Raw genomic sequence first — 19709 nt, forward strand, 5'->3', positions numbered from 1 at the left:
GGCGCCAGCGGGGTGGAGTGGGCTCGACAGGGAGGGGTGGGGAGGTGCACGGGCATGTGGAGGTGGCCGGCGAGTTCTCTGGTGACCGACGGGGTGATGGTGGCGCGCGAGCTAGAGGCGAGGAGAGGGGGTTCTCTCGGGAAAAATGGAGAGAGGAGGACGGTGGGAATTTATAGGCGGTCTCGGATGGCGTCCGGAAGGAAAGAAGAGGGAGATCGGGAAGGAGAGGATTCCTTCCTCCATGGATGGAAGTTCCTGTAACGTGAGGAAGGAGAGAGGTAGGAGAAGATCTCCTGTTGGGCCAAGTTTGGAAAGTCTTAATGGGCCAGCACTTATTTCCATTTAATAGAGATTCCTTTCCTATTTTTAAAACTAGGAAACTAAAACGATAAAAAGGAAATCAAATAAATTCGGAATAAAGAGTTTTTATATAGTAAAATTATCAGAAAAATAAAATATAAATGATGGGCATTTTTCCACGGCAAAAATAAAAACTTCTGAAAAAATTATTTTCACAAAATTGCCTAAAAGGTTTATTTCTTTTGCAAATAATTTTCAAATGACCCTCTAAGTTTTAGGGTTCAAATGACTTTCAAAATGCCCGTGGGTTTGAGGGTCATATTCCTCTTCTCTTTTTTCTGTTTGACAGAATGTATTTCCCGACATTTCTTGCACGAAGAAAACGGATAGAAATGCAAAAGAATTCAAATGAAAATATCTCCGTTCAAATTATTTATAGTTGAAGAAGTCATGTCATCTTCTCTCTTTGCTTTTAAAAGATTGAATTTGAATTCACCGGAGAAGGGGAAAGTCATTTTATTCCCTCTCATTCAAAAGTTTTGAAAAGTTTCAGATTTCACACAAGTTTAAATCACTGAGGCAAGCAAACAAACAATCAATCTAATTATTATATTAACATTCCAAAATTTATAATTTTGGGATGTTACAAACTACCACACTTAAAATGAATCTCGTCCTCGAGATTCGAAGAGGCTAGAAAGAAAGGTTAGGGTTTGGGGGTCTTCTAACAAATCCAATCTCCGGCAAGGTGGGATGCTACCACACTTAAAACGAGAGATACTGGTCCCTCAAAATGCTTTAGCGATCCTCTAGGGTTTTGGCAACTGACATCGCACAGTCTTCATATTAAATCCTTTGGTGATGCTCTCCCGTTGATATAAGCTTCTTCCCTCACTGGGTCTTCTTAACTGACAGTCTCGTGGTCAATTCTAAATAACATATCGATGGTTCTCATGGTGGTCTACCATTTGTGGTTATCCTACAGAGAGAGGGGTCTTGGTTTCATCCTCACCGTAAAATTTCCTACGCGTGACAACAAATGCCATGTACATGGGCTTTTCTTATACCATTCTAAGGCTTAAACAAAAGCTTCAAAGAACGTCGTCTGTCTATATGGGTAAGTCTCTCAGATTTACCATTCCGAATAGCAAGATAAATGATAAGAGTAAGTCGTCATGGTGATCAATCCATTCCGCACCCAAATCATTTCTCTGTATAAGGTTTAGCGAATCTCGCATTCTAACACTTGGGCATCCTCACAAGCGTTGCAGAATTTCTCTTGTCCATGAACGAAGTTCGGATAATCCATTGGTTCTGCAATCTGAACAAAGCATCTATCATTTTCTTCACCACTCTCAGGTTGTCGTATGCTCCTAAGGAAAACGTTTGCTGATCCATCATAGCTTCTTCCATAAATCATATCCATTTCATAATCAATCCTTTATTACATCCTTAATTTCTTATCAAAAACTCCAATTCAAAAGTACTCTATTACAATTGCTGCCATCCACATTGTTCGGTATGGTCAAGCATTTCTGCCAGCTTTATTCATCTATTTCTCTTGAAGGTACTTTAGTTCCACTCGAACTTTCCGAGGTGCTCCTTGAAATCATCCATCTTTTGCTTCATCATGGTGGCCATGAGCTTCATCTCCATCATCTCCATATGCACTTCACTCAGGTATTCTGGGTATGACGGAGTCTTGCTTCAAGTATTTCTCCAATCTGACGTATGGCTTCCATGGCAGCTTCACGAACAGCATCAAAGAAGGTTGCTCGTGGTACACGTGAAATGAAAAAGTATTGCCCCATAGTCTTTGGACAAACTCCTTTCACATGGTGGAGGTGTACTTCCACGTACCAAAGTTCCACTACATTTTCCATGAATGGGTAGCCTTTGTAGACTGCATCTCCTTCAAGATGAATGTGCTTCATCATGTCCTTCAGGATCTTTGGGTAATCATGGTCACTGGTCAGGTTTATGATCGTTTCTGGGCCCTTGAGGAATGACTCGTAGCGAGTTGTCATCTGCAGGTGTCAGTAAATAGGTACTCAGAGCAATATATATGTCTCCTTGGTAATCATGGTACATTCCTACTCAATGGATCCTGTGGGTTTACCAATTACTACCACACTTAAATGAATTATACTCATGCCTGCATAGACCATATTTTCTCATATCCTCATAATTGTTCAGAGATCTTTGTTCGAAGAGAAACAACGCATACAGTTTCAACATAGACAATCATGAGACAATAAATTCCATTTATTCATGATGTTATTACAATCTCAGGGACTTCTGTTACAAAAAATTTCACTCCATGATCTCATGAAAAACAAGAGTGCTTCAGATTACACTTATTGCATGGTCAAAACTTAACTACTCCATTCTAGCTTTCTTCCTTTGTGGACAATCGCTGGCAAAATATCCTGCTTCCTTGCAACAAAAGCAAATGAGTTCTGACCAGTCTCGAGGCGTCTTAGTGTTTGCCTTTTCTCCGTGGGTTCCCGGCTTCCTTCCTGAGCACATGTATTTGTGGTGGCCAAATTTCATACACTTGTAACATCTGACATGACTCAGGTCTATGTCTGCAGACATTTGGTTCTTCCGAGTGTACTTTTTCTTCTTGCCGGACTCCTTTATTTTGGCCAGTTCTTCTATTTCAGGTGGATCAAACTCCACTTCTTCCGTCGGGAAGTATCCCAGATACTCTTGGCTTCTCTTCGTGCAGTCCTGTGAATAATGTCCTTCTTCTCCACATGAGTAGCATGCGTTGGAGAAAAATCTGGTCAGACCTTGTCCATCAGGGTCTTCAATATTTTTGTTCATCACCGGTTCTTGTAGAATCTTCTTCTTGAGTGTTTCCTTCACTGCATCTTTCTGCTGCTTGACAACTTGTTGTACCTTGGGGTAAATGTGACACTGAGCTGGGTAGTGGGTGGTTCCTTCACAAAGGAAACAAGTCACCTGACTACTTGGGCACTCCTCAGCTGGGTGACTTTCTTCACAATGAGTGCATCCATCCGTGTGTTCTTCCTGGGTGTGTCCTATTTCTCCATAGATCTTGCATGCACAAGCCTTCTCCTTCGGATTGTCATAGCACTTCTAAATAAGTTGGGATCTTAACAGAGTGTTCTTGAATTCCTCCCAAGTTTTTGCTCCACTAAATCCTTGTATGGCATGATGCATTTTCCACCAGATAGCAACACCTTGGGTAAAGTACTGAAGAGCGTGTTCCACTTCATACTTCCTTGAGATCAAGTTACTCCCGAAGTGGTTCTCCATGTTCTGAATCCATATTTCAGCCTCCAGCTGGGTCATTGGTCGAGAGACTACAAGTCCAGCTTCATACTCCATCTGGTAGGGTTGAGGTTCTGGGGATGAGACAGGTAATAGAGGGAGGTAGATACACACAATACAAACAATATTTGTTTGAGAATGGATTTTAGTTGTGTCCGTCAGAAAACACACACCAATGACGGCTCACAATTCATCGTATCTAACGTGGGTACATAAAAGGGGTTTGGACTTCTAATGGTCATATAATTATTCGAACACTTCAGGGTCTTTGAGTTCTTCGGGTCTTGAGAGTCTTCAATGGGTGTAGCTTCAATTCTTCAATTGCATGGTGATATCCTCTTTACTTTGAAGTAGAACTCCGTTGATTCTTCATGAGGTCAAAGGGGTAAGGGGATTGTATAACTATTTGAGGTGAGAGAGAACATTTGATGAAATCAGAAGAGATGAGAAGTGAAAGGTGTTTTTGAAAATAAGATTTTTGAGAGATCCTATCCTAAGAAATTTCCAGTTTCTAGGGGTCACGTCCTACAGTCAACATGTGCTCTGATACCATTTCTGTAGTGACCCGACTCAAGACGAGTGAAGCCTCTGTGTTTCTGTGCCATCCCTGGATCAGTATGCTGGCACACACAGTACATCAATGTATATATCAAAGTGCAATCACATGTAAATAGCATAAAACTGATATATACCTTAATTATCTCAGCGGAAGCGGTCAAGGGAGTGGAGTCGCAATAAACACCAACGGCAAGTTGAGTGTAGACCGTAACCCTGAATCGTACTCTTACTCGTCGAAGAGAAATATATTCAACATAAGATGTTGCAGCCGTGTAGGTCAGCATATTGAATATGCTGTCAAGTCACATAAGAGAGGGGTGAAAAGTAATCATCTATACTATATGCATATATGGCAGGTGTAGCTATAAGTTTTTAGCGAAAAGCAAGTTTTCTCCTACATCAAGAGCGGGCTAAAAGCAAAATGTTACTACATTGTTGGTTGTTATCGAGATGGTTCCGCCAACCAGTTCTCGTACCCGAGTTGTCAATAATTACCCTCATCAAATATATTTAATGGTGTTGAGAAATCCAGATAACTTCGGTTCCTTTGGCTCAAGTTGTCCATGACCGTGGACATGGCTAATCGATTAGGTTTGAGTACTCTGCAGAGTTTTGCACACGTTCCCCACAAGATTTGATCGCCTCCGTGTTTGTCCTCGCACTTCAGGGTGTTTGAAGACCGGATGATTAAAACATGGTCTTTCAACGGGTCCCTCTGAATCCCTGTCGGTGCCCATCCATTCCTACCGTTCTTCTACATCTGCTAGCACCGGCTGTCCAGAGTCGCCGCGTTGTCCAACCAAGCCAGAGCCCATAATGACTTGTGGCTGTGCACGTAAGCCTTGGGTCTTGAAAATATCCGTCCGTCTCTTTGAGCCTAGGTGAAGCTTTCCGCAGGATGTCATGGCCATCCCCAGCATCCCGGGTCATCCACCGGGTTCTCCTGGGAGCCGATCAACCGTCCTTCACCTAGAGTTGCATTGCGTCCGAGGTCTTGAAAATCTTGTCTTAACCGGTCTTGAATATTTAATCAACCTCGCATCACTCGTGTTATGCACTCAACCGAAATCCCGTCTACTCAAGCATAGCAATATGAATTTTCTCGTCCCGGGGCCAAGTATCGGGGTGTTGTGTGCCTACCACATGATACTACAATCTATACTAAAATTTCCAAGTACCTAAGCAACATGCAATTGGGCATAGGATGGTAGAACTATGATGCATAAAACATAGGTGATAGTATGATCAAAGTGACTTGCCTGGTGATGTTGACGAAGAAGAATTTCTCGAGAAATAACTTGACAGACTACTCATCACTCTCCGATGAAATCTATAAAACAAACATATCATTCACATAAGCACTCATACTAGCAATCATTCTAGCAATCAAAACAAAGGAGAGAGCGAATAGGAATCCGAAAGAAACTTCACTGAAGTTAGGAGTCTTCTACTACATCAAACACTAAATGGTTTTTGTCTAACAGAAAATGAAAACAAGGAACTAAGATATAAGTTTAACTAAGATAAAATAAAGTATTTTTCACAAAACTTTTTGAAAGTATTCCCAAACGGGATTTGAAACAGTGGTGAAAACAATTGCAAGTTACTAAGGAACTTGAATTGATTTCATGAAAACAAATAAAAATAAAATAAAAACTTGTTCAAAACTACTGTTTATCTAACAGAAACAAAACATAATATTTCTGAAATAATAAAGAAAATATTTTAAAACAAAGATAGAAAAGGAATTAGCCGAAATCGTAAAAGAGGTGAAACAGAACTTGTTTCACAAGAAACAGTGAGCTAAAATACTCAAACAAATCTGAAATTTTTACCACTGATACATAAGATCACTAGTGATCAGTACCAAAAGAATCAAATTAAAAGCTATTTTTAAACTCCTGGACTAGGCAAAACAAGGTTTAAACTAAATCTGATCTAACATATATTTAAAATTTCAAACATAGACAAATTATATGTTTTTAAAAACTACAGGAAATTGTTGAGCTACTGAAAAAAGAATCACTATCATTGGACTTCGGGATCAAAAGTTATGGCCAAAACAAAACAGAAACTTTGCTGTTTTTGGAACTAGACAGAAAAAGAGAATAATTGCTACAGACACGTGGCGCCCACTGATTGGCTAAGGGTGTTTGCTGCATAGGCTAAACAGCGGATGGCCGCTAAATAAGAAAATGCTTCGGTTCACTTAACTGATGGATCGGTTCTTTTTAGAAAACCGAAGGGGTAAGTACTTCGTAATCTACACCGTGGGATCTAGATCTAACGGTAATACAAAAAAACAAAACAAGTAACAGAAAAAAAGAAAGGAGGGAGGAGCCTTACCGTGGCTGGGAAGCTCCCGTGGCTGGAATGGTGGCCGATGGGAAGGGGTGCAGGGGGTGGAGCTCCGGTGGGGATGGGGGTCGCCGGCGGGGATGGTGGGGTGGCAGGGGGCGGTGGGGCTCCAGGGAGGGGAGGGATGCGAGGTGGAGGGAGGGCTGCAGGGGGGGCGAAGTGGTGGTGTTCCTGGGAGAAAAGCTCCTGGTCGCTGGTGATGGAGAGGAGCAGGGGGTGTGGTGCCGACGGGATGGGGCTGCAGGGGGGGCCGAAGTGGAGGAGGGGCGCCGGCGGGGTGGAGTGGGCTCGGCAGGGAGGGGTGGGGAGGTGCACGGGCGATGTGGAGGTGGCCGACAAGTTCTCTGGTGACCGACAGGGTGATGGTGGCGTGCGAGCTAGAGGCGAGGAGAGGGGGTTCTCTCGGGAAAAATGGAGAGAGGAGGACGGTGGGAATTTATAGGCGGTCTCGGATGGCGTCCGGAAGGAAAGAAGAGGGAGATCGGGAAGGAGAGGATTCCTTCCTCCATGGATGGAAGTTCCTGTAACGTGAGGAAGGAGAGAGGTAGGAGAAGATCTCCTGTTGGGCCAAGTTTGGAAAGTCTTAATGGGCCAGCTCTTATTTCCATCTAATAGAGATTCCTTTCCTATTTTTAAAACTAGGAAACTAAAACGATAAAAAGGAAATCAAATCAATTCGGAGAAAGAGTTTTTATATACTAAAATTATCAGAAAAATAAAACATAAATGATGGGCATTTTTCCACGGCAAAACTAAAAACTGCAGAAAAAATTATTTTCAAAAAATTGCCTAAAAGGTTTATTTCTTTTGTAAATAATTTTCAAATGACCCTCTAAGTTTTAGGGTTCAAATGAATTTCAAAATGCCCGTGGGTTTGAGGGTCATATTCCTCTTCTCTTTTTTCTGTTTGACAGAATGTATTTCCCGGCATTTCTTGCACGAAGAAAACGGATAGAAATGCAAAAGAATTCAAATGAAAATATCTCCGTTCAAATTATTTATAGTTGAAGAAGTCATGTCATCTTCTCTCTTTGCTTTTAAAAGATTGAATTTGAATTCACCAGAGAAGGGGAAAGTCATTTTATTCCCTCTGATTCAAAAGTTTTGAAAAGTTTCAGATTTCACACAAGTTTCAATCACTCAGGCAAACAAACAAACAATCAATCTAATTATTATATTAACATTCCAAAATTTATAATTTTGGGATGTTACACTTTCTTTTTCCATCTCACTGGAAAAACGAGGCCTTCAGTCATCTTGCCCATGTGGTATGATTTGCATGCCTCAAGTGATTCAAAATCAAGTGAATCCAAATGATCCATCTGCATGGAATTTTCTTCATGCGTTTATACCAATATGAATCAAGTGGCAGTGCCACAAGTAAGTGGTACTATCATTACTACTTTATATCTTTTGGCGTCAATATTATGAACATGTGTATCACTACAATCGAGATTCAATAAACCATTCTTTTTTAGGTGCAAGACCATTGAAGGTATTATTCAAACGAACTGAGTAACCATTATTCTCTTCAAATGAATAACCATATTGCGATAAACACAATCTAATCATGTCTATGCTCAACGCAAACACCAAATAACAATTATTTAGGTTTAACACTAATCTCGATGGTAGAGGGAGCGTGTGATGATTGATCACATCAACCTTGGAAACACTTCCAACACTTATCGTCACCTCGCTTTTAGCTAGTCTCCGTTTATTCCGTAGCTTTTATTTCGAGTTACTAACACTTAGCAACTGAACCGGCATCTAATACCCTGGTGCTACGAGGAGTACTAGTAAAGTACACAACAATATCATGTATATCCAATATACTTTTGTCGACTTTGCCAAACATTCACATCTACCAAGTATCTAGGGTAGTTCCGCTTCAGTGGCCGTTCCCCTCATAACATAAGCACTTAGTCTCGGGTTTGGTTGAACCTTGGGTTTCTTCACTAGAGCAGCAACTGGTTTGCCGTTTCATGAAGTATCCCTTCTTTCCCTTGCCCTTCTTGAAACTAGCGGTTTTACTAACCATCAACAATTGATGTTCCAACTTGATTTCTACTTTCGTAGTGTCAAACATTGCAAATAGCTCAAGGATCATCATATCTATCCTTGATATGTTATAGTTCATCACGAAACTCTAGTAGCTTGGTGGCAATGACTTTGGAGAACCATCACTATCTCATCTCGAAGATCAACTCCCACTCGATTCAAGCGATTGTAGCACTTGGACAATCTGAGCACATGCTCAACGATTGAGCTTTTCTCCCTTACTTTGTAGACAAAGAATCTTGTCGGAGGTCTCATACCTCTTAACAAGGGCACGAGCATGAAATCCGAATTTCATCTGTTGGAACATCTCATATGTTCTGTGACGTTCAAAAACGTCTCCGGTGCCTCAATTCTAAGCCGTTAAGCATTACACATTGAACTATCACGTAGTCATGAATAACGTGTATGTAAGATGTTCGTAACATCCGCAGACGATGGTCGAGGTTCAGCACACCGAGCGGTGCATTAAGGACATAAGCCTTCTGCGCATCAATGAGGACAATCCTCAGTTTACGGACCTAGTCCGCATAATTGCTACTATCATCTTTCAACTAAATTTTCTCTAGGAACATATCAAAAATAGTAGAGCTACAACGCAAGCTACAACATAATTTGCAAAGACCTTTGACCATGTTCATGATAATTTGAGTTTAGATAATCATATTACTAATGACTCCCACTCAAATAGCCATCCCTCTAGTCATTCGAGTGGCGCATGATCCAAATCCACTAACTCAAGTCCGATCATCACGTGAGTTGAGTATAGTTTCAGTGGTGAACATCTCCATGTTGATCATATCAACTATATGATTTATGCTCGACTTTTCGATATCTTGTGTTCCGAGGCCATGTTTGTACATGCTAGGCTCGTCAAGTTTGACCCGAGTGTTCCGCGTGTGCATCTGTTTTGCACCCGTTGTATGTGAATGTTGAGTATATAACACCCGATCATCATGTGGTGTCTCGAAACAACGAACTGTCGCAACGGTGCACAGTTGGGGAGAACATAATTTTATCTTGAAATTTTAGTGAGGGATCACCTTATAATTCTACTGTCGTCCTAAGCAAAACAAGGTGCATAAAAGGATTAACATCACATGCAAATCATAAGTGACATGATATGGTCATGATCTTGTGCTTCTTGATCTCCATCGTCAAAGCACCGACATGATCTTCATCGTCACCGGCGCCACACCATGATATCCATCATCATGCCGCCATCGAGGTTCTGGTGCTACATATGCTATTACTACTAAAGCTACCACCTAGCCATATTGTAAACGCATCTGCAAGCACAAACGTTAGTTTAAAGTCAACCCTATGGCTCCTGCCTGTTGCCGTAGCATCGACGTGCAAGTCGATATTTAACTATTACAACATGATAATCTCATACATCCAATATATCACATCATGTCTTTGGCTATATCACATCACGTGCATACCCTGCAAAAACAAGTTAGACGTCCTCTAATTTATTGTTGCATGTTTTACGTGGCTGCTATGGGTATCTAGTATGATCGCATCTTATTTAGGCAAAGCCACAACGATGATATGCAAGTTGCTATTTTACCTTCTACAAGGACCGCCTCGGTCAAATCCGATTCAACTAAAGCTGAAGAAACAAACACCCGCAAGTCATCTTTATGCAACAAGTTGCATGCCAGTCGATGAAACCAGTCTCTCGTAAGCGTACGAGTAAAGTTGGTCCAGGCCGCTTCAACCAACAATACCGACGAATCAAGAAAAGACTAAGGAGGGCAGCAAAATGAACATCAACGCCCACAAAATATTTTGTGTCCTACTCGAGATATCATCTACGCATGAACCTAGCTCATCATGCCACTGTTGGGGAACGTTGCATGGGAAACAAAATTTTCCTACGCACACGCCATACCTATCCATGGTGACGATCATCTACGAGAGGGGAGAATGAATCTACATACCCTTGTAGATCATTAAGCGGAAGCGTATATAACGCAGTTGATGTAGTGGAACATCTTCGCGATTCAAATCGCAGCCCATCACGCGATCTCATCATGATCCGTCCTGCGATCCCATCACGATCCATCCTGATCTAGTGCCGAACAGACGGCACCTCCGCGTTCAGCACACGTAGAGCTCAATGACGATCTCCGCCTTCTTCATCCAGCAAGAGAGACGGGGAAGGAGATGAGTTCACCGGCATCATGACGGTGCGCCGGTGGTGTTGGTGAATTTGTTTCTGCAGGGCTTCGCCTAAGCAACACAGAAAACCGATCTAGATGAGAAACTGTGATCTAGAGTTGAGGTAGCATGTGGCTGAAAATATTTTGTATCAAAAGCGCTCAAACCTCTAGTATATATAGGAGGAGAGGACAGAGGCTGTCGGCCCTAGGGTTTCCCCTTTGGGTCGGCTGAAGTGGGATGAGAGGAGGATTCCCCTTCTCCCACTTGGAAACCTTTCCACCTTGTGTTTTTCCCTTATTTCCTTATCCAGCCCCATGGGCCCTTAGAGGTGGCATCGGCCAGCCCTCCAGGGGCTGGTTTGTCTCCTCTTGGCCCATGAAGCCCCTAGGGTCGTCAGACCCCTCCCGGTGGTCCCCCGGTAACCTCCTCGCACTCCCGGTACACTACCAATGAGCCCGAAACCTTTCCGATGACCAGAACAGGAGTTCCTATATATCAATCTTTACCTCCGGACCATTCCAGAGCTCCTCGTGACCTCTACGATATCATCTGGGACTCCAGAAAACCTTCAGACACCAACACCTATAACTCAACTATATAGAAACGTCACCGAACCTTAAGTGTGCACACCCTGCGGGTTCGAGAACCTTGCAAACATAGCCTGAGACACTCTCCGGTCAATATCCAATAGTGGTACCCAGATGTCCATATTAGATCCTACATATTCTACGAGGATCTTATCGGTTGAACCTCTATGTCAAGGATTCATATAATCTCGTATACCATTCCCTTTGTCCTTCGGTATGTTCCTTGCCCGAGATTCGATCGTCGGTATCTACATACCTATTTCAATCTCGTTACCGGCAACTCTCATTACTCATTCCGTAATACAAGATCCCGTGACTAACTCTTCAGTCACATTGCTTGAAAGGCCTATATGTGATGTTGTATTACAGAGTGGGCCTCGAGATACCTCTCCGTCACACGGAGTGACAAATCCCAGTCTTGATCCATGCCAACCCAACAGACACCTTTGGAGATACCTGTAGAGAACCTTTCTAGTCACCAAGTTACGTTGCGATTTTTTGATACTCACAAGGTATTCCTCCAGTGTTCGGAGTTGCATGATCTCATGGTCACAGGAACAAATACATTGACCTGCAGAAAACAGTAGCAATAAACTAACACAGTCATATGCTACGTTTATAGTATGGGTCTGGTCCAGCACATCATTCTCCTAATGATGTAATCCCGTTATCATGTGACAACACCTGTCTATGGCCAGGAAACCTTGACCATCTTTGATCAACGAGCTAGTCAACTAGAGGCTCACTAGGGACAATGTGTTGTCTATGTATCCACACATGTATATGAGTTTCCAATCAATACAATTCTAGCACAGATAATAAACGATTATTATGAACAAGGAAATATAATAATACCAATTTATTATTGCCTCTAGGGCATATTTCCAACAGTTGCATGAATGGATCAATGATTGAGCATGATGGGGTATGGATACCGTTCTTTAGCGTTGATATTTTGGAAGACTTGGTTGCTTGTTGATATGCTTGAGTATTAAAGTTTTCATGTCAAATTATAGACTATTTCTTTGAATCATCTACAAGTCCATATGTCCATTCTATATAGAGAAAAGAGTATATGATGAAAATGATTGGTAGCTTTCCACATCAAAAATTTTGTTTTCAATTGCTACTTTATCATGATGAGGCTTATAAGAAAGAGTTGTTGTTATGATGCTAGGAAAAGTGATTGAAATAATCATTGATCAAACTTATGCACTATGCTAGCATTCACACTTCATATTATTTCTTTTACCATTTACCTACTCAAGGACGAGTAGGAATTAAGCATGGGGATGCTGAAACGTATCCAACGTATCGATAATTTATGAAGTATGCATGCCATGTTTGCCTATGTTTACAATACTTGTATATGGTTTTGATGCACTTTATATGATTAATTTAGATTAAACTCGGACTGACGTTGTTTTCAGCAGAACTACTGTGGTGTTATTTTTTGTGCAAAAATAAAAGTTCTCGAAATTGGACAAAACTTTTTGACCATTATTTTGGAAGAAAAGAGAAATACTGGAGCAAAGAACTACCAAAGGGGGCCCTGGTGCCCACTAGGAACCAGGGGGCGCCAGCCCCCTAGGATCGCCTTGGCACCTAGTGGGCCACTCGTGGCCCACCTTGGCGTGATTCCAACGCCCGAAAATCCTACAAATATAAAAACTTCCAGAAATAACCCTAGATGGAAAGTTTCGTAGCCGCAAGCCTCCATAACGACGAAAAACAAATAATTATCTCTCGCATGCAGATACACGTAGTGACATTGGGATATTCAAGTGATTCACTTGATATATGTTTTGGCACTCAACTCGCGGAATCTCTAGGTGACATTGGGGTAATCTATGCATAGGGGTTGATGCACATTTTCATACTATGCTCTCTGATAGAAATCTTGGGGTCCCCCTTGAAGTCCTTTGTGTTCGATTGAATATGAAGAATGTGAAATTGTTTGATGCATGTCAAATAATTATCCCACGGATACTTGAGGTGACATTTGAGTATCTAGGTGACATTAGGGTTGATTGATATGTATCAATGATGTTATTTTAGTATGAACTCTTGTATTGATCGATCGTTAAGGATAACTTGTTATCTTATTACGAACTCTTGGAAAGATTGATCGGAAAGAATAACTTTGAGTTGGTTTCGTACCCTACAAACAATTTCTTCTTATGTTGTCCGCTAGATAGGAACTTTGAGTGATTCTTCATCGCACGTTGAGGGATTGTTATGTGATCGAATTATATTAGCATTGTTGAGAGATTGCACTAGCGAAAGTATGGACCCTAGGCATCATTTTGAAGCATTTATAAAACTTTTTGCTCACTCTTTCACACTTGCTACCTTGATATTTACTATTTTCAGATTATAAAATAAACTATATCAACTATCATTACGGCACTTTTATCACCATCTCTTCGCTGAACTAGTGCACCTATACAAATTACCATTGGTATTTGGTGTGTTGGGGACACAAGAGATTTTTATATTTGATTGCACGGATGTTTGAGAGAGACTATCTTCATCCTATGCATCCCATGGATTGATAAACCTTAGGTCATCCACTTGAGAGAAAATTGCTATTGTCCTACAAAATTGTGCGGTGGAGGCCCAACATAGTATACAAGAATAAATTTGTGTAGTAGACATCAACACACAACACGAATATTTATTTTAAGGTTTTAGAGGTGGCTCATGCAAAGTTACTTGGAATGGTAGTGAAACACCATATAAAGGTAGCTATCATGGACTCTCATGGAAGAAACTTGGCTCAAGGATTTGGATGCACAAGTAGTATCTCTACTTAGTACAAAGTTTTGGCTAGCAAAAGGTTCTAAACAAGCACCACATGTTGGAGGATCCATCACAATATGACTTCTATGCAAATATACCCAAACATAACCATTTCAATGTATTCCTTGTATAACTTCAATAATTTGATCAAGGTTGAAAAATAATTAATGGGTATTCACAATCACAAAAATGGTCCAAGATAATATATTTGTATGTGAAAGTTCTCTTTGTTATACAAATCATTCATGAATTTCTTGTATGACGAATATTGATATTCTCAAACTTTGATGGATTTTACTTTCAAAACCAACCATTAAATTACTCATAAGAATATAGCACATTGATAATTTCGTATTTATGATATTTTATTCATTCAAAATTTACTCTTAGGATATAAGTGAAGCACAAGAGTAAACATCAAACTACTTTAAAAATATATAAGTAAAGGTCAATGAGTCGTGAAATAATTAGGTAGCTATGTGAGGAATCTCTCTCAATAAAGATTTTCAGATTTGAGAACTTTTTTCAAACAGAAAATACAAGAAAATTCCCTCCAAGAATAGCCCATATTACATGGACAAATAAAAACTTAGGATCAACATAGGCTAACCGATAGTTGTTGATGAAGGGAGGTGGAATGCATAGCATCCCCAAGTTTAGATGCTTGAGAATTCTCGTAATATTTACTTGGGCTGCCTTTGGAATCCCCAAGCTTGAACTTTTGTGTCTCTTTCAATCCTCTCAAATCCGGGTTTCACCTACGTCTCAAAAACTTCATCGATGTAAAACATGAAAAGAACTCTTGAGATAGGTTAGTACACATAAGAATAAATCAACACTTCATGTACTACCAAGACAAGTTGCATAATAATTTTCAAATATTAGGTATTGTATACTATCATTTCCACAATTTATATCCATCAATATAAGCCATGAAAACAAAGAACATCCGTTGAACATAGAGAAAGATAGGGGCTTAATGTTTCACCTCCCGACATAGTTATCATGAAGATAATTGTCATTAATAATGAATCATGATCAAATATATTTGACTGGATATATGTGTTTGGATCTTTCCCCTCCATATGATACTTTCCAACTAGTAGATTTAGGTTGGTATAGGAAGTTGACCCAACATGGAAAGTAAACAACATGAAAGTAAATAACATAAAAGTAAATGGATTATCCGTTCGTAGAGGAAAGGAGGGATTTGAAGAGGTGCTAGAGCTCATTGTTTAAAACAATGATGAATATATTTTGGGTGATGTGCCTTTCCTCTCACTGTTACAACAAATGATTTAAATATCTTCCATGCTAATGACATTATTGGTTGTTCCCAAATAGAATTGAAATTTTACTCCCCCTCAACGATTCACACACTTTCCATGGCTATCTGTACCATGTGTGCCCTCGAAACAATCAACTTTCTAGGGGGGTTCTTGTTTATTTATTTTTGTATTATTCAGTACCGGGAATCCATTTTATCAACCTCTCTCGTGCAATGAAAAGTGAATATACACTTATCATGAGAATAACCCGCTTAGCATGGAAGATATTGACGTCGTGATCGCTCCATGAGCGGTACGGGCAAACAAAACGGCTATTTATTTGAAGGTTTTAGAGGTGCCTCATGCAAGAATAAATATAACTTCTATGAAAATATACCCAAGAATAAATATTATGTTGTCTTCCGTATAAAAATTCAACTATTTCTTCAAGTTTGGAAATAATTAATGGGTATTGACTATCATAAAATATGTCCAAGATAATATATTTGTAGGTGAAATTTCTCTTTCTTATACTAGTCTTCATGAATTGCTCGTATGACCAATACTATAATTGTCAAACTTCAATAGATTTTAATTTCTAAACCAAATTTGAAACTACTACTAAGCATAAAGCACGTGGATAATTTCAAGTTTATGATATTCAATGCATTCACAATTTACTCTTAGGGTATAAGTGAAGTACACGAGTAAACATCAAACTACTTTCAAAAGGTATAAGTGAAGAACAATAAGTAGTTAAGCAATTAAGTAGCTATGTGAGGACTCTCTCTCTCAATAAATATTTTCAGATCTGATATTTATTCCAAACAGCAAAGAAAACAAAAATACATTCCAAGAATAGCACATATCAGGTGAACAAAATAAAACTTAGGATCAACTAGGCTAACCGATATTTGTTGACAAAGACAGGTGGGATACGTATCATCCCCAAGCTTAGATGCTTGAGGCTTCTTGTAATATTTACTTCGGGTACGTTGGGCATCCCCTAGCTTGAGATTTTGTATCTCATTCAATCCTCTCATATCCCAGTTTCACCTAAGTCTCAAAAGCTTCCTCCACACAAAACTTGAAAAGAACTCGTGTGATCGGTTAATCCCATAAGAATCAATCAACACTTCATGTACTGCCAAGATATGTTGCATAATAATTTTCAAACATAAGGTACTATATACCATCCTTTCAGGAATTAATATCCATCAATATAAGCCATGAAAACTCTAGGATAAGTAGATAACAAAACTATGACATCAATTTATCCAAACTGAATGTGTGTAGCAATCTATTCAAACAGTGTACTTCTATAACTCCACAAACTCTGAAACTTTAGGACATTATAAAAATGTGTACAAAAATATTGTGTGAAACTTTCATAAAGTTTCCACGTTCCAGTAAAATCTCATAATTCAAATACTACAACAAAACTTTATGTCTTTGTACAGCACACATCACACAAGCAACTCAAGCATTCTAAAGGCAATTCTAGGGAATTTTTATTGAAAAACAAGTTTCTAAATAATATATAACAGAGAAAAACAAAGTAAAATGACGCTCCAAGCAAAACACATACGGTGTGATGAATAAAAATATAGCTCCAAATAAGATATACTGATGGTGTTGGTGACGAAAGAGGGGATGCCTTACAGGGCATCCCCAAGCCTAGACGCTTGACTCTTCCTTGGATATTACCTTCAGGGTGCCTTGGAAATCACCAAGATAAGGTTCTTGCTTCTCCTTATTCACCTCATATTGGTATCTCCAAAACTTGAAAACTTCAATTACACAAAACTTCACGGGACTTCATGAGATGGGTTAGTGTAATAAAGATTGATCATTCTCATAGGTATTGTCAAGACAAGATATATATCACATGATACCTAATGTATTCTATCATTCCCATAATTTATATCACTCAATATAAGCTATGGAAACACTAAAACAACCAAACTATGCACACAAAACAGAATCTGTCAAAAACAGAATAATCTGTGATCTCAATGAAAACCATACTTACTTGACTAAAAAATTCTAAAAAAAAGGAAAACACACAGAATTTGCATATCAAAACTGTATAAAAATTTCAGATTTTTTTGACGCTTGAGTGAAATCAGAGAAACTTTGCACTTGACGTCAAATTTTTGCTTTTGCACAGAATCAAACAAACATGTGTCCACACTATCCCAAAGGACTTACTTGGCACCTTATTGAAATAAAAATACGTAAAACATGATTACTACAGTATCTAATTCATGTGAACACACAAAAACAGAAAGTAACAATGTTGGTTCGTCTCCCAACAAGTACTTTTCTTTAATGCATTTTAGCTAGCCATGGTGATTTTAATGATGGTCACATAAAGAGTAATAATTGAAACATGCAAGAGAGCATCATGAATCACATGGAAAGCACATTTAAGTCTAACCCATTTCCTATGCATTGGGATTTTGCAAGAAAACAATTTATTGTAGCAGGAATCAACTTGCATAGGAAGGCAAAATAAGTGCAACTTCAAAACTTTGAACACATAGAGAGGAAAATTGATATTATTGCAATACTTGCAAGCAAATGTTTGCCTCTCATAATAATTTTCACTAGCATCATGAAGGAATTCAACAATATAAATAGCACATAAATCATTCTTTTCATGATGCACCAGCATAGAATTTTATTACTACCCCCACAAGCAAAATTCTTCTCATTCAATGTAGTGGGAGCAAACTCAACAAAATAATTATCTTGAGATACTTGATTGATATATTCCAAATGAAAATTAAAAACATGATGACAAGTTTCATGGTTATTATTATTCCATATAGCAAACATGTCATCACAATAATTATCATAGATAGCAACTTTGTTGTCATTGTCAATTGAAACCTCTTCCAAAATAGTGGGCTCATCACTAAATAAAGTCATAAACTCTCAAAATCCACGTTCATCATTATTGAAAAAATATTCAACACCCTCCAAAATAGTGGGATCATTAGTACCTAGAGTGGACACTCTTCCAAACTCACTTTCATCAATATAATCATCATAAATAGGAGGCATGCTTTCATCATAATAAATTCTCTCATCAAAACTTGGGAGACTAAAAATATCATGTTCATCAAACATAGCATCCCAAAGCATGTGGCTTTGCATATCATTAGCATCATGGATATTCATAGATTTCATTCAATCAACATTGCAATCATGATCATCATTCAAGGATTTCACATTAAGCATTTTGATAAATTCTTCCTCTAACAATTGAGCACAATTTTTCTGAACCATATTTTTCATGAAAGACATAGAAAAGGCGAAGCAATTGAGGAAACATAAATTCCATTTTTTGTAGCTTTCTTTTATAAAACCAAAATAGTGATAAACTAGAGACTAAAATAATTAATTGTAAGATCTAAATATATAGCTTCAAGCACTCACCTCCTCAGCAACGATGCCAGAAAATAGCTTGATGTCTAGGATGCAACTTTATTGTTGTAGATGTTGTTGGGTCTCCAAGTGTAGAGTTTTGTAGATCAGCAGCAAATTTCCCTTAAGTGCATGACCTAAAGTTTATCAATCCGCAGGGGGTGTAGGGTGAAGACGGACTCTCTTAAACAACCCTGCAATCAAATAAAAGAAATATCTTGTGTCCGCAACACATCCAATGAAATGGAAGATTTTATAGGTGCACTAGTATGGTGAAGAGATGGTGATACACATGTACTATGGATAGTAGATATAGGTTTTTGTAATCTAAAAATATAAAAAACAGAAAGGTAGCAGGTCGAAAACAGTGAGCAAATCGTTTTATAAATTCTTGGAAATAAGGCCTAGGGTACATACTTTCACTAGTGCAATGTCTCAGGAATGCTAACATAGTAGAATCATATGATCATCCCTCAACGTGCAACAAAGAATCACTCCAAAGTCCATATCTAGAGGAGAACATAAGATGAAATTGTTGTAGGTAGTAGAACCACATCAAAGTTATTCTCTCTGATTAATCTTTCGTGCTATTCCTATAAGTGTCACACATAGCCCTAGAGTTCGTACTAGAATAACACCTATGATACACATCAATCAACCCTAATGCCACCTAGATACTCCAATGTCAACTCAAGTATCCATGGGTTAATTATTCGACATGCATCAAACAATTTTTAGATTCATCATATACAATCCAACACAAAGAACTTCAAATAGTACCGAAAGATTTATACCGGAGAAAGTAGGACAAGAACATGCATCAACCACAATGCATAGATTACGCCATTGTCACCACGGGAATCCGCAAGTTGAGTAC

This window comes from Hordeum vulgare, chromosome 6H (assembly GCF_904849725.1).
Source record: "Hordeum vulgare subsp. vulgare chromosome 6H, MorexV3_pseudomolecules_assembly, whole genome shotgun sequence".
Lineage (NCBI taxonomy): Eukaryota > Viridiplantae > Streptophyta > Magnoliopsida > Poales > Poaceae > Hordeum > Hordeum vulgare.